This window comes from Alosa pseudoharengus, unplaced genomic scaffold (assembly GCF_046254945.1).
Source record: "Alosa pseudoharengus isolate Yale_2024_CS ecotype anadromous, Long Island Sound unplaced genomic scaffold, YU_APseudo_1.1 YU_APseudo_1.1_scf_6, whole genome shotgun sequence".
NCBI classification, from domain to species: domain Eukaryota; kingdom Metazoa; phylum Chordata; class Actinopteri; order Clupeiformes; family Clupeidae; genus Alosa; species Alosa pseudoharengus.
The window spans coordinates 43,132,337-43,159,735 of NW_027468848.1; the positions used below are offsets into that span (position 1 = coordinate 43,132,337).

At 43.3% G+C, this 27,399-nt stretch overlaps 1 protein-coding gene across 1 annotated transcript in view; it reads left to right on the forward strand.

Moving 5' to 3' along the window:
• Positions 1-27,399, forward strand: part of wscd2 (WSC domain containing 2) — a 242,732-nt gene that overhangs the window by 27,062 nt on the left and 188,271 nt on the right. The window lies entirely within an intron of this gene.

The window sequence follows — 27,399 nt, forward strand, 5'->3', positions numbered from 1 at the left end:
ATTAAGCTGGCTATATGCAACACAATTTATATATATTCCCTTTGCATATGTTTGGGTAGACTTCAAACTTTTTTGAATTTGAGCTTACAGTTCTGTGTCCTTTACATTTATTTAATAGGTAGCCTATTAGTGATACCTCGAAATTAGGCTGCTGTCTGTTGGGTAATTTATTGTAGCCTGCTGTGTGTGCGTGTCTGCACGCAGGTGTCTCCCTCTCCCTCCCGTGTCATAGGCCTATGTAATGTGTCCAGAAAACCCACAACACGCCACAGTGATAGAGCAATCATAGGATCATGATACGATTGCCATCTGGCGGTAGTGGCCAGCAAGTTCCAAAAGTAGAAAAAAAAGTTTTGCGAGATCTCAAAAAAAGTGCAAAAGTGCATAGTTTTTTTTTTCTTCTTCATGTTTTTTTTCCCCATTACTTTTTTTTTTTAACCCATGTTTTTTTTCCCCATGTCACCCGGAGGGCTCCGTAGGTTAGGACCATTACACACCAATTTTAAATAAGCTATACTGCAATACCGATTTCATGGTTGCACCATGCACATGTTCGCCGATTAGGCTATGTGGCCCTCAGTAACCTATAAATTCAATGATGATGCCCTCTATGAAAATGAGTTTGACACCCCTGCTCTAAAATATCTGTCCTGGCCTGGTTGCACCGGATTGTGGCCAAACGACAGAAGCGCGGAGAACCCTCCTTTGTCTACCAAAAAGTGTTACTTTGTGCCCCGCGCTCCCCCACTGCTTGTGAAAGAAGGGGTGGGGGAGGGGGGCTTAACGTGAAAAAGCTTAATGTCCCAAAACGGCAAAGTCATAATGGTAGGCTACAGGAAGTGGGGGGAGGGTATGGGATGACCAGAGCCGTCTTCGCTGTGCTATTCAGAAAGCATCTTCTATTGTCTTTCCAGGCGCACACAGCTCGTTATAGCCTATCGAGTGCCTTAACAGATAGGCTCTGCTCTTGGGTTTGGCCTCACAGCGAACTCAACCCTCTTGTTAATTGCAGTTTGTTAAATAAAGCGATGCTGATTACATTATTTATTTCTGATTAATTGCGTCTTTTTTGCAACATCTGCTTGTTAGGCTGGGCTACTGTCAATGTCCTGTACAGGTAAATGTTCAACAATTGCTGGTGTAGGCCTACAGGCTATAATCAATTAGGGACTGTTCAGGGGCTACCGGAGGAGTTTTGGGAGCGTTAGTCAAAAAGACCCTCCCTCGCCAGCAAGACATTTTTCTATGACCCTCCAAAGTGATTGAGAAAAAACGCATGACCCTCCCCAGTCCCAACAATTTAGGCTATTGATGCCTTCTGTCTACTGGGTCAATTTGGGAGCTTGCATGCTACGACTCCTTCCTTGAAATGCCTTGAAAAGGCTGTCGTTTGCACAATTTCACAAATAATCACCGGGATCGAAACAAACCTGTCAACTTTTCCCGGGTTTATCGCGTATTTTAACTTTTTCTTCGCTGTCTTTGGAGGAGCTGCAGGGCCGTCGCTATAGCGCGGGAATGATGCCAAAAACCTCCCTTCCTACCATACGGTGGATCCATCAAACGTCATGTCAAACGCCTACCAGCACGTTCATTGCTTTATCATGCAACAACAAATGTGTAGCTACCTCTCCGGAGGTTTTGTTTTTGGTGCATTTTGTCTGTTTGTCTAAAATCTAAGACAGTAGAAAATTATGTTTAAAGACTTAATTAAATTAAAAACATAATTTTCTACTGTCTTAGATTTTAGTTTCACATTGCAAGTAACGCTTAACATGACCAATATGGCTACAAATTGTGGTTAACTAGTGTCGACAGCATATTGCGAGTAGGCCTAGTTGTGAACCATAGGAACTTTAATCGTAGCCTATAGCCAAATTGAAATAAATGCGAATTTATGATAAGCCTGTCAGTTCGACTGGCGACCCATAGTTGGATAAGCAGGTCCCCCGAACAGTCTGCATTGCTACACTGAGGGCTTCTCTGTCTGCTGATGTTTTGCTCAAAGGTCCAGGCGGTCCACATAACCTTCATGCCATTTCAGCTGAAAACACTTTTCATTTGTTAGCCTACTTATAAACGTATCTTTATTAGTGTCAACATTACAGTATTTAGGCTATGTTAATCTCAAGCCACTCTAAGAAATGGCCGTAGGACTACTTTTACAGTACAGCACAGCAAAATCTATTTAAATTGCAGTCTGAGGGATATTGTCCATAAAACTTCGTTAAACTTAGCCTATAGGCTAGGATACATAATCACATATTTGGAGATTTGAAGGTGGCTCATATGCTTCCATAACGTATTGATGTAAGAAAGAGAAAATGTGGTAAGGCCAGCCTATGGCATTTCTCATATCTCGCAGATAATTGGTTATAGTCCTGTTTTGCCGATGGTTATTACGCATAATAGTTTAAGCAACAATAGCAATAGCTTGTCACTAATAATGACACAAATAGACTAATGAATGTTCATTTAATGAAGTTTCAACATTGTACAGTCCTACATGTATTCATGTTCCAACACAAGCCTACATGTATCCGTCATGTTCCAACAGAATAAGTACATGTTGCAACAATTCTGGGCACATGTTGGATACGTGTAAGTTCATGTAGGTAATATGTATTTTAATAGTAGCCTAGTCTAATGGTGTACAGCTTGTCTTTAAGAGGGGAAATTGTATAGCCTATAACATTAGCTGAGTCACATATTTGGCCATATGGTGTTTATCATAGGCTACATCACGAAACCAAATAGTGTAACAAAGGCGAACACTTTAACAGGGGAAATTAATTGGGCATGAATCATTGTGCTGAACGGTATTTGTCAATGAGCAGAAACACACACGACATTCAAACTGTTGATAAGATGTGCACTATGGAAATTGGTCTGTGGACATTGGACAAATAAATGACACTGACTCGCCATATCTTGCTTTGCCGCAAACTCAGCAATGAAATCATAGGCCAGTTTGCAGGTAACATCTTTTTCAATTCATATTCATATTTGCGCACATTGAGGTGCGCAAATAGTTTTTAATAGCCTGTTCAACTTCGAAAAGCTTCGTTCACCTGATGCCAGTCACTGATCGCAATTTCAAATTTCGGGAAGCTTCGTTCAATCTTTTTAAGTTTTAAGTGCAGTAGGCCCCTATCTGCCCCCTTTGGAATTATATCTCGAGCCTATTATAAGGTCCAGTGCGTTATGTCCTGGGATTCGGACGTGCTCAAAAAGAAAATAAAAAACACTTTTTTTATAGACGGTTATGAGGAGCAATATGAGTCTGAACTCCGTGTCATTCAGACTCAAACCTCTTGCTTTGATATCTTTTTCGTTGTCGTTTGAACGTCGTCAAGCAGGCATGTTGCGGTTGCAATTTAAGTGAAATTTATACAGTAGGCCTAGCCTACAACCAGAGGCGTATCAAGCTTTTTAAAAGTGTGGGGGTTGTGGGATAGGAAAATGAAACAATCTGGCCAAATTATAAATAACTCCCTACAGGGACGTTGTAAGTAGGGGTGCGGAGGGGTAAGAGGGGTGCGGACTATATTGGTGTCCGGGAGTTTGTCCCCCAAATTTTTTTTTTTTTGAAATTCTGATTGTTAAACACATCATTTTAATGCAGTTTGGGAGGGACAGAAGAAGCAGCGCCCCTCATCTGTGTGGCTCATGTGACATGTAGGCCTACCTGCTATCTCTTCACTATTTGACACTACCCTACATGGAGACATATCTCATGTTATAAATCAAGAAATCATTTCAGAAATTATGTTTTGTGCCTATGGGTTAGCAGACAGCAGCCTATAATTTCGAGGTATCACTAATACCTATTAAATAAATGTAAAGGACACAGAATAGTGACAGAACTGTAAGCTCAAATTCAAAAACGTTTTAAGTCTACCCAAACATAAGGGAATATAAATAAATAGTGTTGCATATAGCCAGCTTAATTAATGTAAATGTAAAGATTATGATAAGCAGTTTCTATGCTTGTTCCATTGATAGTTACAGGAAGCTATGTTGTTGGTTGAACTATTGTTGCTTCTAGTCCACGTTACCTCCAGTTTCACTTGCTGCAGGGACGCACACATTGCGCTCATAAGCGTTCTATTTGAGTTCTACATGCTGGAAATCTTAGTTCTCAGATGTAGAACTCAAAGGTGTCTTGATGCCGCCATTTGTAAGATCAAAATAAGATGTTTTAAATGGAACGCGATCGTATTTAAGACATTAAGATGTCCAGTAGATGTAGCACTACGACTCACATTGACAGTTGAATGCCGCCGACATTTGATCAGATCAAATAAGACGTCGTTCTAAATGGAACACCGTGTAATTAAGCTGTTCAGATCTTTGTTTGCGCCAATTTATCTACAAGCACCAAATTTGGCACAGATGTAGCTCAGGTCATACTGAAATGATTTAGCTAGGGCGCCACAGCCAGCGACCCTTGGGGCCAAGATGGCAGCCAAATCCAATATGGCCGCTGCCCGAAAAGTGTTCCGACTATAACTTTTGAACCACATGAGCTGCAAATACAAACTTGATGTCTTTTTCAGCTTAATTGATCATGGGAAACACATATAAATGTTCATCTTTATGACCCAGTATATCTGGACCCCTTAATCCTCCAATTCCAATATGGCCTTACACCCCATTGTTTTCGCCAATTTATCTACAAGCACAAAATTTGGCATGGATGCAGCTGAGGGCATACTGAAATGATTTAGTGAGGATGCCGGAGCCAGTGGCCCCTGGGACCAAGATGGCTGCCAAATCCAATATGGCTGCCACCTGAAAAGGGATTACTGTAGGCTGCATATTTTGAACCAGATGAGATACAATACAAATGTAAAATTAAAAAATATTTCACCTTTTCTGGCTATGGGAAACACAAAATATTTATGATTAGGTATATGTGGACCCTCAAAGTCCCCAAATGCAATCTGGTGACTGTCCGAAAAAGGGTTTTGACTACAACTTTTGAACCGAATAAGCTACAGATGAAAACTATTTTTTTTATACATTATATAATTTTTACACATTAAATGACCTAAGCTTTCTCAAAAAATAGAGTCTGCTCTGACCCTTCTTTGGAGCAGCCGTGGCCTACTGGTTTGCGTTTCGGACTTGTAACCGGAGGGTTGCCGGTACGAACACCGACCAGTAGGAACAACTGAAGTGCCCTTGAGCAAGGCACCTAACCCCTCACTGCTCCTCGAGCGCCGCTGTAGCAGGCAGCTCACTGCGTCGGGATTAGTGTGTGCTTCACCTCATTGTGTGTTCACTTTGTGCTGAGTGTGTTTCACTAATTCACGGATTGGGTTAAATGCAGAGTCAAATTTCCCTCACGGGATCGATCAAAAGAGTATATATACTTATGTATACAGCCTCAGTGTTGTACCTCCAATCCAGTTTATTGTCTATAAGAACCCGCACATGTTTGTAGTTCTCAACAACTTCCTCACCCAGTAATGAAATGGTATTTAGCTCAGGCCTGGCCCTACGAAAGTCCACCACCATTTCCCTTGTATTAGCCACATTCAAGACAAGGTGGTTGTTTCTGCACTATGTCACAAAGTGGTCCACCAGTTGCCTGTACTCCGTCTCCTCACCATCACTGACACACCCCACAACTGCAGTCTGTGAACTGTCTGAGAACTTCCGCAGGTGACATGACTCAGAGTTGTACTGGAAGTCTGAGGTGTACAGTGTGAAAAGAAAAGGAGACAACACAGTCCCTTTTGGTGCTCCTATGTGACTGACTACCTGTTCAGACACACACCCTTTCATTCTCACAACCTGTGGTCTGTCAGTCAGGTAATAAGTAATCCATGAAGTTGTGGAGGTGTCTACTTGCATCCTTCAAAGCTTGTCACGTAGCAGCATAGTCTGTATGGTGTTAAAAGCACTTGAGAAATCAAAGAACATGATCCTCACAATATCCGCCCCTGTCCAGGTGAGAGTGTGTTCTATGAAGCAGGTAGATTAAGGCATCCTCCACACCCACCTCTGGACGGTATGCAAATTGTAATGGGTCCATGTACTGTAATAGTCACCTGTGGTCTCAGAAGATGACCAACAACAGTGTTTAACTACTTCCTTTCCTACCAACTTCCTTCCTAACCAGGTGTACTTTTTTCCATAAGTGTTTTGTTCGTATGACTACAATTGTGAGAGAGATCATGAGAATGAGAATTCATGAGAGAGCAAACAGTTATTGTATGCACATCCCACCTTCTGGCAGGTGCAGGACAAATTAAAACTTACTCAATTGAAAAAATATAATGTCCGCAACACTGCTTTTGACTCCCATATATTTAATGCACAACAGGCAACGTTTCGACCCTGCTGGGTCTTCTTCAGGCAAAAATTCATGAGAGAGACCATGAGAATTCTGTTGTTGTTTTTATGTTATTGCTGGGTTTTTTTTATATGCTAAGCAAACCTTTGAAGAGTTTTGGACAAATTGACTATCTATTATTCTCTTAGATAGTCTATTCTATTCTCTTATTCTTTTAACAATTTGACATACTATAAATATTGCCTTGCAATAATAATTGTGTCTTATTCTTTCTTATATGATTACATTTTGAAATGTATTCACCTGTGGTACACTGAAAGCATTTCACTTTTATAAGGAAATTAATCCACATTGAGAATAACCTTCAAAGCTGTGGTAAAAAAAGATTTTCAACCAAAGTCTTGAAAAGAATACAGGTTCCAGACTGACACAAGCATACATATAAATATGCCAATGGACTTCCTGTGGTCAATAAACTAAAAATAAACACAACATCCTCATTTGTAGCGCATTTGGTTCAAAATTTGAAGCCAAAACCCTTTTTCGGACAGCCATATTGAATTTAGGGAATTTGGCGGGTCATGATATACCCAATCATCAAAAAAGGTAAAATAGACATCAAGTTTGTATTTGTATCTCATCTGGCTCCAAAGCTATAGCCGAATCCCTTTCAGGCGACAACCATTTTGGATTTGGCTGCCATGTTGGTCTCAGGGACCACTGGCTTGGGCGGCCTGGCTAAATCATTTCATTATTCCCTCAGCTGCATCCGTGGCAAATTTGGTGCTTGTAGATTAATTTGCACAAACAATGGGGTGTAAGGCCCCATACTACAGCCAAAACTGCTTTTTTGGACAGAGGAATAAGGGGTCCAGATGCACCGGGTCATAAATATTAACATTCCTATGTATTCCCCATGATCAATTAAGCTGAAAAAGATATCAAGTTTGTATTTGTACAGTGGGCATCGCTTTCAAATGACCACTTCATTCGCGCATTACGAGGCCGTGAAGCTGCATGAAGCTTTAGTACCACTTTCAGCCACTGTGCGTCTCTCTGCCACTGTACATCGCTCTGTCAGTAGCCTGCCTGCCGCCCCTTCTGAAAAAGCAGGAGACTTGCCGAGAGTAATCCCAGCCTACGAATTCAATAACAAAATAAATCATGCATAATTAAACATTACCTCGATTTAGGCTACTTGGGTATGTCTTAAGGCTTGACTACACGGTGGTAACGAAAATCGAAATCGAAATTTGCTGTCTACATTATTGTCAGTGTTGGGTTAACGCAACTACGCAAATCAAAACAGTGGTGTGATAATTGAGCCAGTAGAGAAATAACTGTTCAGAATAAATTTGTAGCCTTGGGTAGGCTTCTGCGACGTTTTTAACAGGCTACGCTATAGAGGCTTAGACAACTATTAGCGTGTTTCCATCCAACTTCCTAATGCGCATTTAATCTATTCGAATAAGAGATCCCGGTTGGAAACACGTGAAATGCGCATCAAAAATCCTAATGCGCATCTATATTTGATTCGCTAGAGGGGGGTGGATTAACTCTCGATGCGCATAAGGTATAGTGCGAATAAAGTTGATGGAAACGGTTTATTCGCATCGTGTGACGTAACCTTCAGAGAATCTCAGCAATCTCTTCCCTATAACATTAGGCAACTTGGTGTGTTCTCTTGCTTGTTTCCGTAGAATAAAACTGAATACACGCACAGCTGTTTTGCTGACGCTAAAGTTTTCGCCAACAACTCGATTGGCACACATCGCAAGTTTATACAACTAGTGCAGTGGCCGTTCAAACATGCCATTCCTGTAGAAAACCTGTAGCCCGATACATGCCCGCAGGTATGCCTGCTTTAACAATAGGATGATAGGGAAAAACATCATTCCAGCTAAGCATTCAATAATGTATACTGAATATCATAATATATTAGCCTATAATTAATGTGCAGTAGCCTAAGAAGAATTTAGGCATGACTGCATGTGATTTCTACAGATCGGAATGGAATAACAAATGTTTTGAGTTAAGGCTATAGGCCTAGCTTATTGCATAACTTTCCTGATAGTGAAGACAAGTCATTTTGTGATCGTTTGACATTTGATGTGACTCAAAAGCAGTGTTTGGTAGCATAAGTGACGTTTCTCTGTCTGCCACTTGTTGTCTAGCTGTGTGGCACGTCTTCTGAAACGTTCAATTCGGGACCATTAGCCCATGGCTTGTTTCAATTTGGGACCTTGCAGTCGGAAATGTAGTTTGTTTATTCAAAGTCTCACGTCCAATGTAGCCTGGGCTATTCAAAGCATCAGTTTATTGCACATACTTTTCATGTAATTTTGAATAGAACTACATACTCGTGTTTGTTGGCCTGTTGTTGCAAAATCCGCGTAATCATTTTATGCAAGTAAACATACAGGAAGTCTTTATTGTTGAGATCGATCAGAGATGATAATCAAATATCTTGCATTTTAACCGTGATTTGGTGCTGCCAAATCTCCGCTTATCCTCTCTCTGGTCCTGCGCGCAGTTCTGTGTGAGAGGGTGGCTATGGTAGAGCGGAGAAAGCCAACGTGTGTTTCTTTTACCGATATATAACGATATATTTAGCTTTTCTTATCCAAACAATGTCAAACTATGCACTGCACTTACTCATGCCAGTAGCAAGACACTACTCATGCCAGTAGCAAGACACCTGCCAAGTTTGAAATCGAACGGACCAACGACACGCAGACAGACAGACAGACATTCCTGCAATTTATGGATAGATAGATGCGATGGCTTGTTTGTTGGGATAGGCATCCGACAACGAGTACTCGGGGCAACAGCCAGGTCTATCATTCGTCATAATTCTTCAAACCCTGACTTGTGAATCTAAAGGTCTCCACCCACTGTTGCTCAGTGAAGTAGAGCTATAATCGGCCTTTAAATTTAGGCCCGACAAGACCCGACCCCCACAGAAAACAGCCCGAGCCCTGACCGAGCCCGAGACTGACAGCTTTTTAAAAGCCCGAACCCGTTTACAGCCCGACATTATTCAAATGTCCGCACGCACGCAGCTCTTTTGCCTTTTGTCAAGAATGAGTAACATTTGACATCATTTATTCATGACTAACGTAGCCTAGGCCACTTGGAAGTTGGAACAAAGAAATAAAATAGCAAGTCCTCTCAGCATTCTGAAGTTTGCGGGAACCCTCCCATACGCAGCCCCGACATTAAATAGTTCTTGCTCCAGCTTTTCAAACCCCTCGCCATTTACGATATTAAAAGGCCTAATGTCTTTACAGCGAAAGCTGACACACTTCTTCTCCGTAATCATTTGTTTCACCTTTGCAGGGTTTGATTTTGTTGCTGTAGCCTAACAAACGATGTGATCCTGATGGGCACTGACAGCTTTGATCAACATGCCTTATCAGCGACGAATTCCCTGCCGTTCTACAGAATGTTGCATCCTTTGGATTTTACATAACCACTGGCTCATTATTCTCATTATGCACATGATCAAAACTTTTCCACACCTCAGACTTTGCTTTCTTTGCCGGTGCAACTAAAACGCCTGTCACAAGAGGCCATCCTCTGTTTCACCTCCTAAGCATCCATTTCTGCATCTTTCTCGCAGCTAACCGAAACGCATCACCTGACCGCTCATTTAGCCTACCGTGCAAGCCCGAGCCCAGCCCGAGCCCGCGTGAAATGATAGAAATGAAGCTCTATAGAATGTACTGTATACAGTGAAGTGCCAAATTTAGAAGAGTCATTTCCAGTGGAAGAACAAAATGCTGAATGAAGCCCAAAGATATGAAGGCATATCTGGCAAGTTGTTATTTTTTGAAGACGTACTGTAAATGGTTGGGCTATAGGCCTAGTTTGCAAGAAGGAAACATAAAGCGTGAGCATGCCACACTACCCACAGCTGTGGTAGCGGGAGTAGGAGGATTACTGTGATTTATATAAGGATTTATATAAAATTATATAAAAACAGAAGGCCTGCCTCGAATGCAGGCTTACCCAAAAAAAGGCCTGTGGTTTGCGCAGCCTACAGTAAGTAGGTCAGTGAGTTAGGAGTCCTCTAGACTTCTTTTAAGCTGTCTCAGAGGTGGAAAGTTGCGTTCGTTGGGGGCAGGGCCGAATTAACATATCATAGACCCTTGGGCCCCCCCTGCCCCCCAGCCAACGTGAATCTGGCGGTCAGTTAATAGGCCTATCTGTGAGGCCAAGGCTCACCAAATAGCCCGTTTGTTTACAACTAACATTACATTTAATTAAACTGCTTATGCTATGCCGAAATAGTTTCAACATTTTGAATATCAGTGTCGGGTGAATTAGGAAATGCCTTATGGCTGAAAGCTGCTTGGGATCCCCCCCTGTCAAGCAATAACCATACAAAAAGTTAAAAACAGATGACATGATGCGCGTCACTGACATAATGCGCAACTAATATAGCCTAGATATTCCAATATATTCGAATACATGTGTTTATTTTAGAGGGGATATTCGAACGTCATTTTTGAGCAATTTTGACAGCCCTAGTTCACTGTAGGCTACGCCAATCGCCTATTAACACCTTCCACCTAACCCCGGTGAGTGGGGGTCGCTATAATGCGTGTGAAATAGCACCATTGAGTAGCCTATGCGAAATAGCCTTAAAATCGTTCCGGTATTGTGTGCCTTCTGGTTTCTCCACCTACTGGTTTCCTTGTGCGTGCATGCGCTGCAGCAGTTGTCAGACATTCACAAACAAGTTGTTTAAGGCGGTTTGAAGTCGCTTTTCATACGCCATGAGCGCTCGGCTACATTACAGCCACTCGGACAAAAGACATGTAAAAAAATATATGTTTTGAAAACTAGCATTAAACTGGATTCGATCCCGCAAAAGCAACACACGCGTGACTCTCTCCATCCTGATTCCCTACTCTTTGAGCCAACTAATATGTTACGCGAATCAATTAACTATTGTAGGCTACCATTAATTAATAACGTAGGCAACACCCAGGTAACATGTTGTCCAGGCTATCTGAAACAAGGGGTTGCCTCTCATCTACAACAACTGGTTGGGCTGCTACAGTCGTCAGTGCACTGTGCACAGTAGGCCTATGCTCTTTGTGGTTGATCAACTAAAAATAAAAGATGTATTTGGTGATGACGTTATTGTGGGCCTAGTAGACCTAAATTTTGAGAAATGAGAAACGATCTACATAGCGCACAGTGTTGCGCGGTCTGCCCGAAATTAGATCAATACAGTAAAGCATCAATACAGTAAAGTCAACAGTAAAGAAGCTGAAGACGCGAGTTAAAATAATAAAGACACCCCTTCAGGAAAAGCGATATAGGCTATGGGAAATATTGGGAAAAGTTCTTAAAGATGACAGTAGTACAAGTTATGGTCTATGTAGGCCTACTTCTTGCGAAGCCATTTAAGTATGACAGCCAAAACGGGCAGCCTGCAGGAATAAATCTACCGGTATGTATAGGTTCGCGCATGCATAAAAGTTACCTTAGTTCGTTGTGTTTGTGACTTTAAACAGTGGATGTGCTTTAGTAAATGTGCTTCATTCAGCATTATAAACCAGTTCTTACGCTAACGTTTTGACCAGCAATGTATCTCAGTCTTGCCTATACCTTGCCTCACCATTTCTGTTTTCGAAAGAAAGATGTATGTCCATGGCCTTCAAATCGTATCCTATAGTGTTCTAATCCTTGGTGGTTGCGTGCGTGCCTGCGCTCTTATTCTCAGACTCTCTCCTGCGCAAACATTATGTCCTGCATGCCTACTGCGTGTAGTTCTACTGCATAAGGTTTCGCAAATAAATTAGTTTGTTTTACAGAAATGGCCTACTGTCACACTGCATGCAGGCTATAACCAAAAGCACACATTTAGTAAATAAGCGGGTCGGATCGCGGGTCGGATATAATTTTGTCCTAATTAATATTCGCGGTCCGAGTTGCGGTCGGGTTGATTAAAATATCGGGCGACCGCGGGCCGCTTGTGACCAAACCCGCGCAACACTGCACCAGACCGCGATGTCTTCAAGGGTTGAATGAAGGGAGTTTGCAAAAAATTGTGTATTTTTCAAGTCAATAAACATTCTTAATTTTCGAATGTATTTGTCAGGGAACATCTGACTTTTAAAAACCATAGGCCTGGTAGTCGCTTAGACAAGGAGTTATAAGATAAAGGCAATACCATTTGTGTCACCTAATGCAGTTCAGTGAATTAGCAAGATACCATCAGAAGCCAAAAATCATAAAGCACCTCTCTCCCCTGCGCATGAAGCTGTCTGCGTGTTGTAGGCTAGATTTGCGTGAGTTCTTTCTATCTGCTTTACTTTTGTGAGTTGCGACCACCTAGGCTATGTTATAGACGTTCTATGAGGTACCAGTGTTTAGCTGTGTCACAAAACAATAAGCTTTGTCAGACTTACTTATTACTTTTAAAATGATATTCAGGGCTATATACATTTTAAACATTCGGGGCTGAAGACTCGACAAAGCCTTGCGTTAATTCTTCAGATGGGAAGTGTCAGGAATTTTCATACGAGAGACGTTCTCATTGGTGGTTAGTATAGGGAAGTGACAGCAACATATCCAATCACATTATGAGAGATGCTGAATTTAACATGAACTGCGATGTTTGATTTTAAATTAATATAAATTTAGCCGGGACTGTAAGCTGGCACACGTGGGTGCTCGATGTTTTCAGTGGGTGCCCGAGAGACGGAGCACCCACGGTATCGGCGCCTATGACAAGCGTATCTCGCGGTTGCATCCATTACAAACAAACATGCAATGTGAACGTCTGGGATTGGGAAGAGCACTAAATGCTCTGAATAAGCACGAAGTCAAACCTTTAAATGAAACACTTTAATAATCAAAAAAATAAACCGCTAATGAAGTAAACTTGTGACCATCAAACATCGTTTATCGCCTGTAACTCAGTGATAACAGGACGTAACAGGAAGGCATTTGGCTGAGCAACGGAGGTTAATATGCTCTATATTTTGTCCAAATGATGTCTGTCTATCATCGTTGCACTCGGAGAAAACCAGAATGTTTAATTTGTCCTGCGTTTCTTCTACAGCTGCAAACGGGATTCACTCGCAGTTAACCAAATGTTTCTTTATTAGGGCAGGGCAGGCATATTTCTGGCTATTAAATTATTTCTAAACCAGTCTGCTAAAGTCTGTAGTTAAGTCTGTGTAGGGTTTTCCAGGCTCCATTTCTTTTTACGAGACACCCTACTCACTTGAGCCATCTACCAGTTGTTTGGGTTGTTGCAGCGTCTCACTGGGAAAATACAAATTAAAGTCGCGTGACACCGCGTGATCCCACGCGCGGACCGCGAGTGAAGCTGGCCAAGTCGAAGCACTGCCCACTGTAACTCATGTAGTTCAAAAGTTATAGCCGGAACCCTTTTCGCGCAACGGCCATATTGGATTTGGCCGCCATCTTGGCCCCAAGGGTTGCTGACTCCGGCGCCCTAGCTAAATCATTTCAGTATGACCTAAGCTACATTTGTACCAAATTTGGCGCTTTTAGATGAATTTGCGCGAAAATGTGCTTAAGGCCCCCCACTATAATATGTTACAGGATTTATGACTTTAACACCATTAATGTTACATGATGCTGACTGACGCTGGCTATAACTGTAGGCTACCGTTTAACGTCTGCTGAGTCTACATGCCTACCAAAACCTGTCGCTGTTCGGTTGAAGTTGAATGATCAAATATTGTTTGATTTTGTGTCAACTCTCAGAGGGAAGACGTTCCTTTCTGGCCAAATTTCACAGCTTCTAAGAAAGTCTATCGTCTTCGTGTAAACCGAGTTTTGAACAGAGAAAAAAAGTTAGGCTACTACATGCAGGTTCTCCCATAACGTTATCGATACAGATCAATGCACCAAATCAGGGCGATTTTAGCGAAATAACGTTCCTGTGACAGGCTATCAAATATTGAACGATGGGATAATGTTTCATCATCACCTTTATTGATGCCTGAAATGTTGACATTGCTGAAATACAGAGATGTAGCCTACTGAGAGGCAGCTGCAGACAACGATGTTCAATGGGTTCAACTTGTCCCTTGCCTACCAGGTGGATGTAAATGTCAATGTACTTGCACAGGTAAATGTTCAACAATTGCTGGTGTACAGGCTCAATTAGCTAAATCATTTGTCAAGCTGTTTAAATTCGTGCTACATACAGCGCAAAAGGTGCTTTGATATCTTTTTCGTTTGAACGTCGGCAAGCAGGCATGCTGCGGTTGCAATGAATGAGGATAATTGGTTTTATCTGCGGATTTATTTTTTGCATTATTTTGAATATGTCTACTTTTTCCACACGCATAAGTTCTAACACACATATCCCCTCTCGCTTTCTCTCTCTCCATCCCTGCGCACGGTGCTTTCTTAAAGGAGCTGCACCATCTTACAACAATTGCATCTACATTTTCATATTAGAATGTTTTGTCAAGTGTAAGTTTAAACTACCGTGATCAATTTAAGTTTCCGTGCCCCCGCTGAAAGTCTCATGCGCTTATCGTTACACTATCAAATCTATAAGTAACCGTGAAAAATTATGGCGCGGGAATCGTGCCTAAAACCTTTCGACCGTCCATCTGATCAACCAACCGATCGACCAACTGAACGTCCTACCACCCGCCTTACTTAGCCTACATGTATCAGAATAATTGCCTTTTTATAAGCAGCCTACATATACCTACATGAACTTACACGTAGCCTATCCAACATGTGCCCAGAATTGTTGCAACATGTACTTATTCTGTTGGAACATGATGGATACATGTAGGCTTGTGTTGGAACATGAATACATAGGACCACTGTACAATGTTGAAACTTCATTAAAGGTGCGATTTGTAGGATTGTTACCGAACGTTCTGCAGGCCAAAATCAAAACGCTGGTGAACGTTCTCAAGACTACCAGACGCGAGTCTCTTCTTGGTTGCCAGATGTAATGAAGACTTAGCTAACGTTAGTTGACCTGCAGCTGCTTTAACGTTTCTCCAACCATGACCCAGCTACACATTACGGAAACAGTGAAAACAAAAATACCTCTCTAACCAACGTAACATATTTAGCTGAAGTTAGCGATGCAGATGAAGTTTAGCCTAGGCTACCTGTTGTGGAGAAATATGGCCAGCTCTGTGTCAGACTTGATATTCTTCGTTTGAGGAAGACGTCACCATCTCAGGAAGCTCCTCCGATGTCCACTTAATTTGTTTCTTGTTTCAATTTTGGAAATTTGCCTGCCTCTCGTAGGCGTTCATGACTACAACTGACAGCTGTTGACAGTTGGCCTTTGCTAATTTGGCAACCCAAATAGGAGGACGCGCTAGCCCATTATTAATACGCTATTCTAGAATTAATCGTTCAAAACATAAACGAAAATTCCAAGAGATTCCGCCCCGTAACTCATTTTTTTTCATGGGTTTTACGGGGTTTTATGGGTTAGAGTAATGTTGTCAAATAAGCCATTACTTCAATTCATCGTGTTTCCTTACTCTCTGACAACATATGGTGATCATCAGTGTAGCAATGCAAACTGCTCGGGGGAACCTGCTTATCCAACTGTGGGTCGCCAGTCGAACTGACAGGCTTATCATAAATTCACATTTATTTCAATTTGGCTATAGGCTACGATTAAAGTTCCTATGGTTCACAACTAGGCCTACTCGCAATATGCTATCGACACTAGTTAACCACAATTTGTAACCCTACTGGTCATGTTAAGCGTTACTTCCAATGTGAAACTAAAATCTAAGACAGTATAACATTATGTTATACTGTGTGACATGCCGGCTCGATGCATGAAACATGAAAGGGGAGGCCACACGCTGATTCCATAATAATGAAGATAATTTATTAATTAAAGGTTAGTTTAACAGAGACTAAATGATAACGTGGTGTAGTGCAAGTCAGTATAATGGAAGGAAACCAAAAGTGTCATGCAAAATCAGTCTAGGGGTTTAACAACCGAAGGACAAGGAAAGCCAAATGCCAGGAGGAGGAAGCCGGGCTGGCTGTTGTGGACGCAGGGGATTTATAGTCCTGCCAATCAGGCACACCTGAACACCAACACCTGCTCAACAGGAATAGAGAGAGAGAGCGGTAGAGAGCACAGGCACACCAAACAGGGCGGGGTCTAAAACCTGCCAATATTCGTCACATATCCCCCCCCTTAAGACAGAAGCCTACCTAAATGGGATTCTGTACATACTGTAACATCAAACATCCCTTTCACAAAACACATAGACCATCCCAGTCCCAAATACCAGGACATATACAACCCACTCACCCATCACCGTGGTCACATCCACTCAACACTCACTACTAGGGTCAGATGTAAACCCCACCATGCATACTCTCACCACTCCTCACGCTCACCAGCCACCAAACCTCCTGACCCACAGCAATTCCGGCGCCTGGAAAAGTAATCTAAGCGGGACAGGAGCAGAGATACAGGAGAGGAGAGAAATGAGTGAAACAGACAATCAACCTATCCCACCATACCCAGGCCGCGGGACAACGCATCTGCCAAAACGTTATCCACGCCCCGAATATGGTGAATCTGTAAGTCATACGGTTGCAAAAACAACGCCCAACGCATCAGGCGTTGATTCGGATTCTGTAGTGAATGTAGAAAGGTCAGTGGATTGTGATCTGAGAACACGACCACTGGATGAACTCCCCCACCCACATATACGTCGAAGTGCTGAAGAGCCCACACCAAGGCCAGCGCTTCTTTCTCGATTGTCGAATAGTTGAGTTGGTAGCCATTAAACTTTTTTGAAAAGTAACAAACTGGACGGTCTATACCATTAACATCTGATTGTAACAGCACTGCACCTGCCCCAACTTGGCTGGCATCCACATGGATTTTAAACGGACAGTCAAGCTGGGGAGCAGCCAGGACAGGCGCAGTGGTGAGCAACAGTTTGGCATTATCAAAAGCGCGTTGGCACTCGTCAGTCCAACAAAATTGAACCTTGCCCTTTAACAAATTGGTGAGGGGTGCAACCACTGTGGAAAAATTTGAACAAAAACTCCGATTATTTCCGACCATGCCTAAAAATCGCATCAACTCTTTTTTTGTTGAAGGAGGTGGGAAACTGTCAATGGCCATCACTTTGGCCCGTACCGGTCGTACCTCTCCCTGCCCCACCACCTTCCCCAGATAAACCACCGTAGCCTGCGCAAATTCACATTTCGCTAAATTTACGGTAAGGTTGGCCGCCAAGAATCTCTCAAATAACGCCGCCAATCTAGACAAATGTGAAGGCCAGGTATCACTCACTGTTACAACGTCGTCTAAATAAACGGCGCAACCCTCAAGCCCCGATATTACACGGTTCATCAAGCGCTGGAAACTTGAGGGCGCGTTACGTAATCCAAAACTCATAATGTTGTATGAGTACAGGCCCGACGGAGTGACAAAAGCAGAGATCTCCTGCGCCCTCGGCGTTAACGGGATTTGATAATAACCTTTGAGTAAGTCACACTTTGTAACAAATTTTGCTGAACCTACACGGTCTACGCAGTCCTCTATCCGAGGAAGTGGAAAGGAGTCGGGCTTCGTTACCATGTTCACTTTGCGATAATCTGTACAGAATCTAAACGTACTATCTGGTTTTGCTACCAGTAAGCATGGTGACGCCCAACTAGAATACGACGGTTTTGCCAGACCATTTCCAAGTAAATACTGGACCTCACCCTCCAGAATTTTCTGTTTGGCTGGTGGAACGCGGTAGAACCGCTGCCTTATTGGATCAGCCCCACCAACGTCTATATCGTGCTCAATAGCATTCGTGCATGTCGGTACATCGGAAAATAATGACGAATAGGATAAAATCAGGGATTTTAATTCACCCCTCTGTTCATCGGACATATGACCCAAAAGGCCATCAAGATTGTTCAACATTTCTGAATTTTTCAGACGTGGCAACAGTAAACAGTCGTCAGGGCCACCCTCCTCCTCCCCCTCGGCTGCCACCCTCAGGGGAGGAGAAACCGTACCCCCGACTGCCAGAGCAGCAGTCTTAACCTCATCTCCATCACTTCGGGACGATGGAGTGTAATACCGTTTCAATAAATGTATGTGACACAGCTGAGACGACTTCTTTCGATTTGGTGTAGCAATTAAATAATCCTGCAAAGTGACTTGACGAACCACAGCATAAGGGCCCGAAAACCGTGCACGAAACGGTGAGCCAGGGATTGGCAACAACGCCAATACCTGGTCCCCCGGAGTGAACAGTCTTGCCTCTGCATGACGGTCGAAAACTTTTTTCATCCGTGCCTGAGATTTTATCAGGTTAGTTTTTGCACACTGCCCAGACAAAAACAACCTGCGACGGAAATCATGAACAAAATCAATGAGGTTAACTGGAGGGTCCGATTCCTGCAAACCATCTTTTAAAACGGACAGTGGACCGCGAACCTTATGTGCAAATACTAATTCATTCGGACTGAATCCCAGACTATCCTGCGAGACTTCCCGAGCTGCCAGCAGCAACCATGGGAGGCCTTCCTCCCAATCGCGCTGTAATTCACAACAATAAGCACGCAGCAGAGACTTTAAGGTTAGATGGAATCGCTCTAAAGCACCTTGGCTCTGCGGATGGTAAGCGCTACTTAAGTTATGTTTTACCCGAAGTTGTTTCAAAATGTCCGCAAACATCTTCGAGGTGAAATTACTCCCTCGATCAGACTGAATTACTTTGGGAATGCCAAAGACTGAAATAAACTGTGACAGAGCCTTTACTATAGACTTTGTAGTGATGCTTCTCAAAGGGAATGCTGCCGGATATCTAGTAGTTTGACACATGACTGTTAACAAGTAACTAGAACCGGATTTCGATGGGGGTAATGGACCAACACAATCTATTAGGAGAAGTTCGAAAGGCTGACCCACTGCTGCGATTGGATGCAGTGGCGCGGGCTTAATAGACTGGTTTGCCTTACCAGCTATTTGGCAAATATGACAGGTTTTAATAAAGCCTGCTACATCACGCCTCAATCGTGGCCAGTAGAAATGCTGGAGTAATCGAACATACGTTTTACGCACGCCGAAATGGCCCGCTCCCTCCCCATGGGCAGCATGTAATACCCTTTCTCTGTATCTCTTCGGCACGACGATCTGTAATAAAGTGTCAGTCAACTCGTTGTTGTAAGAGACAAATTTACGCACAAGCAACCCGTCAACAATAAAATATCCCCGATCTGCGCTTGGCATTTTCTCTTCTGATAAGGCCCCACCCAATAGCTCTGCCAACCCATCATCCTCTGTCTGGGCCTGAACAAAATCACAGCGTTCGAACGCTGATGGCAAATTTGGTAGCTGTGGGCATACACGTTTAATGTCGGAGAGCTCACCAGAACCATTCACTGCCTGCGCGCGACTCTTTGCCCGAGTCACTGCGCTCGCAGCGAACACCTCAGGAAACTCTGCGGCAGATTCGTCTGGTTCATCAACCTCTATTGGCTCGGTAGTCACTATGGGATGCACTGGTCCTCTCGGCCATACTTGATCTCCTGCCAAGATGTTACCTAAAATCACATGGACACCTGGTACAGGCAACGCTGGGCGCACCCCGACAATAACTTCACCCTGCACAAGATCGGAATTCAGTACGACCCTGTGCAGGGGAACGGACATAGTTTGCATACCAATGCCCCTAATGAGAACACTATTTCCTGTATGGGATTGTACTGAAAACGGTAAAACTGACTCGACCACAGAAGTCTCCGTAGCCCCAGTGTCACGCAGGATTTTAACAGGTTTTATATCTGGGCTTCCCAGAAGCGAAATGAAACCGCCAGTTATGAACGGGGCATAGCCCTCACTGACGTCACCATCAGCGAACTCAGACGCACACTGGCCTTCAACAGGAGGGTCAGACACCTCGCAGCCTGAACCTACTGCTGGGGCAGTGCCCTCTGGTGGGTTTTTCACCTGCACAACCTGAGAGGTGCGACTAGAGTGTTGAACCGGGGCAACGCATCCCACCCCCTTAACTGAGTGCGGTTGATTGGAGTTAGACCTGTTTTTATTTTTACCTCGAAGCAATGGACATTCCTTCTTCCAATGACCATACTCAAGACAATAGTGACAGTTGTTTTCAGAGTCGGTTTTACTGCGACTGGCCTGCTCATGTCTAACCACAGCCTGACCACTATTGTTACCATTAAACCGACTATACCGCTGTTCATCCCGTGTGTAATTGACCCTGTGTGGAATATACTCATTACTTCTACCTTTATGAGTTAAGGTATACTCATCCGCAAGTATGCCAGCCTCTGCGGCAGTTTTAACCTTATGCTCATTAATAAAAGTTGCAAGCCGTTCGGGGACAATGCGTTTAAACTGCTCCAAGACTATCAAATCACATAATTCCTCAAACGTGTTGACACTTACAGAGGAACACCAGCGGTTAAAAAAACCAACGAGGTCTCTGGCCACCTCAGAGTATGTTTGTCTATCATTTTTTCGCCAATTTCTGAAACGTTGCCTATAGAACTCCGGGACTTGTTCATAAGACCGCAGCACCGATTCTTTAACTGACCTGTAACTCCTCCGCTCAGTCACCGACAAAGCAATATACGCGTCTTGAGCTCGGCCCGATAAAACAGTCTGGAGCAACATGGTGCGCTCCGAATCACCCCAACCCCGCTCATCTGCAATGCCCTCAAAAAGTGAGAAAAAGATGTCGGGATCACGGTCACTAAATTTGGGTAAAAACCTAATCATATTTGAAAGGCTCCCGTCTACGACATTTCCAACCGAATCATCCCGTAGTTTACCTTCAGCAATTAGTCTTAAGCGCTCTCTTTGAATGTCGTTTTCCCTTTCCTCCTGTCGGTCACGTAGTTTCATCTTTTCATACTCAAACTCGCGCTCCTTTTCCCTTTCAATGCGCTGTTGCTCTAGTTCATATACTCGACTTTTATGCTCTGCTTCTATTCGCTTCAGCTCCACTTCGCGCTCCTGCTCTCGTTCTGCTGCCTCAAAACGCTTTTGATCCAGCTGTAATTTCAAGAGCTCCATTTGTTGGTCAAAAGTTAAAGCATTTGGTTCAGAACGCGGCCCTTCATTTGAATGTGTAGGAGTAGAGGCCGCTGATGGAACTACGGGGTCAGGGGCTGAGCCTATCTCTATAATGGACAAATTTACCAATTTCGATTTTACCTGATCTTTTAGTTCTTGTTTCTTTAATTCTTTCGGCAGAGTGTCGTCAAATTGGTAATGCTCCGCAACTTTACGCAACTGAGCTATAGTTAACCCATCCAAATATGCCTCCGATGGACACGCAAAAAAACTATCCAATGTTTCCATTTCTGCAATTTTACCCTAAACTGCGAACTGGATTAATTTAGCGCGCTTATAGCCCGAAAATGCCCACCAAATCAAATTTTCCTTCAAAAAACATGGCTCAGACGCAACAGTGTACAATCCGCCGATAATCTAACACAGGTGCAGATAACCACCCCAATAACCCACAAGACTAGAGCTGCCCCGCATCTAACTGAGAAACACAGCCCTGAATATTTCCACTGCCTAGTCTTCAGTGTGCCCTCATGCAATTGAGTTGCAAGCACCCCCAGCGCGTTCGACACACCAAACACAACAAACACATACACAATAGCACCCAGCGGTAAGCGCTCTTCACCTTTCGCGGGGTTTCACGTCTGCTCAGGTAGGCTCTAACCTACCACCCCCCCCCCAGTTAGCAACTAAGCTACACCTGCGCCAAATTACCACAGCCTGCACGTCTTACCTGCAGCGAAATGTAACGAAAGCTGCAAGTAGCCCCTAAATGGCTCTCCTCCACGGCAAACCAAACAGCAAAACCTCAATCAATTAGATCGGCAAACCGAAATCTGAGTAAATTACCAAATACTAACTTATCAATTGAAAAATAAACAATTTCAGCGCGAGTCTCCCCAATTTATAATTAACTGCACAGGCAATTTACGCCCGTCAGTAAGGCCAATTCAAAACAGTGGACTTTACGGAAAATTAAGTTACCTTACCAAATTCCGGAAAAAATCACGGAGAGCCCCCATATGTGACATGCCGGCTCGATGCATGAAACATGAAAGGGGAGGCCACACGCTGATTCCATAATAATGAAGATAATTTATTAATTAAAGGTTAGTTTAACAGAGACTAAATGATAACGTGGTGTAGTGCAAGTCAGTATAATGGAAGGAAACCAAAAGTGTCATGCAAAATCAGTCTAGGGGTTTAACAACCGAAGGACAACGAAAGCCAAATGCCAGGAGGAGGAAGCCGGGCTGGCTGTTGTGGACGCAGGGGATTTATAGTCCTGCCAATCAGGCACACCTGAACACCAACACCTGCTCAACAGGAATAGAGAGAGAGAGCGGTAGAGAGCACAGGCACACCAAACAGGGCGGGGTCTAAAACCTGCCAATATTCGTCACAACTGTCTTAGATTTTAGACAAACAGACAAAATGCACCAAAAACAAAACCTCAGGAGAGGTAGCTACACATTTGTTGTTGCATGATAAAGCAATGAACGTGCTGGTAGGCGTTTGACATGACGTTTGATGGATCCACCGGTTGGTAGGAAGGGAGGTTTTTGGCATCATTCCCGCGCTATAACAAATAGGGTATAAGATATATAAACTCACATTGTATTATCATATATGTTTGGTAATGGCTCAGCTTTCTCTGATTGTTCATACTGACTTGGAAAATGCATCATGGAAGTAGTATGTCAAGTCGCATCAAAAATAGTAGTGGCAGAACTCCAAAGTGACACCTTGTGGTTGTTTGTGTCAACTGCAGTTTGTGCCATTTCTGCTGAGAAAATGGGGTGCGTGATTCCTGAAGGAACCCGTCCAAACTTAACTGGGACCCACTGTAGGTCGACAGCATCGGGTGGCCGCCGCGCAGCTGGTAGGCCTAGGGGGTCCGAGTTGTAGACTTCGAAGCGGGCGAAGAAACTGTTTAATTAGTCCGGGAGAGACGCATGAAAGTCGGTAATCCTACTGGGTTTGGGTTTGTAGTCCGTAATTGCCTGCAGTCCTTTCCACATGCGCTGCGAGTCACGACCGATGTAATCCTTTTCCAATTTATCTCTGTATAGTCTCTTGGCAGCTTTGATAGCTCTCCGAAGTTCGTACCTGGAACTTTTGTAGTGTTCGCTGTCTCCGGAAGGCTTTATTACGTTCTCTCAACCACCGGAGTACGTCGCCGTTCATCCAAGGCTTCTCGTTAGGATATTGGCGAGTGGTTCGTACTGAAATACAGAGCTCCACGCAGAAACGAATGTAGGCAATGACCACTGCAGTATACTCATTCAGACTCAATGCCCACCTCCTAAAGATTGACCAATCTGTCAGGTCAAAGCAGGCCATGAGTTGGGAAATATTGTCTGCAGTCCAGCATTGAGCTGTCCTCACCTCGGGCTGCTCGCGTTTCACTCTCTGCTTGTTAGCAGGTAGCAAAAGCACGGAAAGGTGGTCGGATTTCCCAAAGTGGGGTCGCGGGATGGCTCTATAGGCTGCCTTGATCGTGGAGTAGCAATGATCGAGAGTCTTGTTGCCTCTGGTGTGGCACTTGACATGTTGGTGGTACTTGGGTAGTACAGACTTCATGTTACAGTGGTTAAAGTCTTCTGCTACGATAGAAACGGCATCAGGGTACAAGTTCTCCAGCTTGCTGATGGCCCCGTACAGTTCATCCATAGCCGCTGTAGAGCTGGCTTGTGGTGGTATGTAAACACACGTAAGCAAGATGCGGGAGGTAAAATTGTCTGCACCTCACAGTTCCAACACTGGTGAGCATGACTTAGAGACTGATTCCACATCAGTACACCACAAGTTATTAATCAGAAAGCACACACCACCTCCCTTAGTTTTTCCGGTGTTCAACTTGGAGCGGTCCATGCGATGTACTGAGAACCCTTCCAGTTGGATGGCCTGGTCGAGAATATTTGGGCCCAGCCAAGTTTCTGTAAAACAGAAAGCTGAACAGTCCCTCATGTCCTTCTGAGCGTTGATTCGGTTGTGGAGTTCATCCAGCTTGTTGTCCAACGACTGGAGGTTAGCAAGCAATATGCTGGGAATCGGAGGCCGGGTGGGTCGCCGTCTTAGCCTCGCCAGGATGCCTCCCCGTAGGCCTCGCCTTCGGCAGAGCCTGCGATCGTCGTTTCTCGAATCCGCTTGTTTAGTGCAATCTCAGAAGGTAATCCTTGCGGTTTCCAAGCATCAGGAACACCCAGTATTATGCCCAGTAAAGTCTGGCGGTCGTAGACAATGGTGCATGTTACACTACAATGGTGCATGTTACACTGGTGGTAGATCCACTGAGTCTCTCAGTAGTTTTTGCACAAAGTCAATCATGTTATCATCTCCTTCCTCTTCTTCAGCAATACCATAGATTTGTATGCAATAGTGTCATAGCTGCCTTCTGCTTCCTCAAGTCTATTGTTTGTTCTAGATAGCTCTTGTTTGATGTCTGTAAGATGTTGTTTGTTATCCTGTCTGAAATCTTGAGCTCATTCAATATACTTCGCAAGCTAACATCCGCGCCCTCCTCTTCACCTAGGAGCGGGGAGTTGCCTCGGGTAGTAATGTGTTGTTGAGAATTCTTCGGTTCGATTAATTTCTTCTTCATTCACAGATTGTAGTTTCTTGCCTTTTGGGTTAAACCTTTTTAGATCAAAACCGTCGGGGAGCACAAATATCAAGCAGCCATCTGTAGTGTGACCCGGAAGTTCCTCCACATTTTTTTCTCATATTAAAGCAACACCAAAGAACTTTTCCTCTGTCGCACGCACGCTATTTGTTTATCCAGCAACTGCTTTGCAAATAACGATGTCCATAGACAAGGTAGAATATGTTGCATGATTTTATGAAAGTACGATGTATTCATGCAAGTCAAGTCATCATGCAAGTCAAATTTGTAGTTTATTATGTCTCATTCCATCGAACTACAGATCCGCTACCCGATCTGGCAAACTTACATAGTGTGGTTATAGCCGATAGAGGGCCGCGAAGCGAATGCAGAAGTGCCGTTCACCCTGTTAGGAGTTGATGAACCATGAAACAATTTTGGAAACATTATTTTAACTCTTGAGTGCCAAAAACGTAATATTATGTTTTTCCTTCCCATGCGTTGAGTGCCAAAAACGTAATATTACATTTTTAGCTTTTTTTTTAAATTACGAAACTAGACACTCTAACACACCTTATATGTGATTTTGGGAACTCTGTGATGAATGGAAATGAAATATATGACAATCGAAAACTCATGAAAACGCACAATCTGGACATTTTATCTGGACATTTTATCATAACTCGGTTGGCGCTTTGGGTCGAATCAGTGACGCATGCACGTCAGGTCAAAACCAGGCCATTTTCGTGGGTCTATCACTAGGTGGCAGTCTCGCCAGGTCTTGCTGATCACTTCCCGGAAAGTTTACACAAGTAAGTAACAGGCAACACTTCATATTTCATGAAAGACGTTATATCTCCATTTCTAGAAAAAACAGCGATTTTGATGAAAACTAGCCACTGTTTAGCTTGGGATTTCTCAGGAACAGAGGCGTGTAGAAATACACGGTTTGCACCCACCGAGAGCTTAAAGTCTCACCTTTTAATCGAGCCATTGTATGTGTTTAGCTATAACACAGAATATGAAAATCATCAACAATGGTCTAGATTGCTGGCATTCTAGGACAAAGCTCCCGAAAACAGCTTGGCATTCAATGAGTTAAAGCCCCCCTGTGTAACGTTTTCAGTTGTTTGTTAACAAAATCAACATTTACTCTTCATAAATATGTGGCCTCATTCATGTTTAATTACCACCACCACCAATTCGAAGCATACCAATTGGCTTAGAAATCCTCATTTAAATCTACATAGCACAGGGGCGACTAGACGTGTACGTGCGCCATGTTAAAATACCGGTGGCCAGCAAGGGACATAATATGCGAATACAGCTCAGTCTTTGGCGTCTGGATGCATAGAAAAACATTAGCTTGGATTCATCTGCAGAATTTCCCTACATTCAGCAATGTAAGTTACGAGCCCATTTTCTACAAGTCATATCTTCCTAACAGTCTGACATTGACATTGTATTTTCCAACGAAATAAATAAAGAGAAATAACTTTGTTCGTGATCTGTCACCAGCTCACTTGATCTCTAGTTTCTAGACCCAGAGACAGTTGACAACCTAGCCTAACATAGTTATGCTAGGACTAATAGACCACAAAGTTGCTGAACGTGTTATTTCAGTTTAGTTTGCAACAATATAGTTTAACCAAAGTCCTTAGCTGCAGTAGCCTACTACCTAGCCGTTCCCATTCACTTTCCGTTTACTGTGCTAACGATAGCTAGCTAGCTTGGTCCGAAAGAGTTGCATTGGCATCGCACAAGCAATGGCAGTAAAATAGTACTCAAAATGTTATGAATATGTTGTTATTGATTATTCAAGCATAACTCTCGCCAAAATGCATCCTAGGGTGTTTTTGTGAATGTAACCGAGTCAAACTTTCGTGAATGGGAGTCGTAGGCACTAGCCTACTATTTTGATGCGTCAAAATCGCTATTTTAAAATACTAAGAAGGCTCGACACAACGTGAAACTTTGATGGAAGTATCATCAGTGTCTCTACACATGAACTTGAGCATTGAGAACGTTGTTAGTGTACACACAATTTAATAAAAAGAAAGGTTTTGGACAACTCAATCCTTGACTGGCATGATGGCAGCGAGCAGAACACCCAAGTGAGTTGTTCAAAACCTTTCTTTTAGTGAACACTGTGTACACGAACAATGTTCTCAATGCTCGAGTTCATGTGTAGAGACACTGATGATACTTCGATCGAAGTTTCATGATGTGCCGAGCCTTTTTAGTGTTTTTAAAAATAGCGATTTTGACGCGATCATGTATCAAAAAATAGTTCCCATTCAAAACTCCACTTGACCCAAAAACGACAACACGGACAAGCTTGAAATTTGCGCTTCAGACATAATTTTGCTTTTAAACAAACGTTTGACTCGTGTACATTCACAAAACACCCTAGGGTGCATTTTGGCGAGAGTT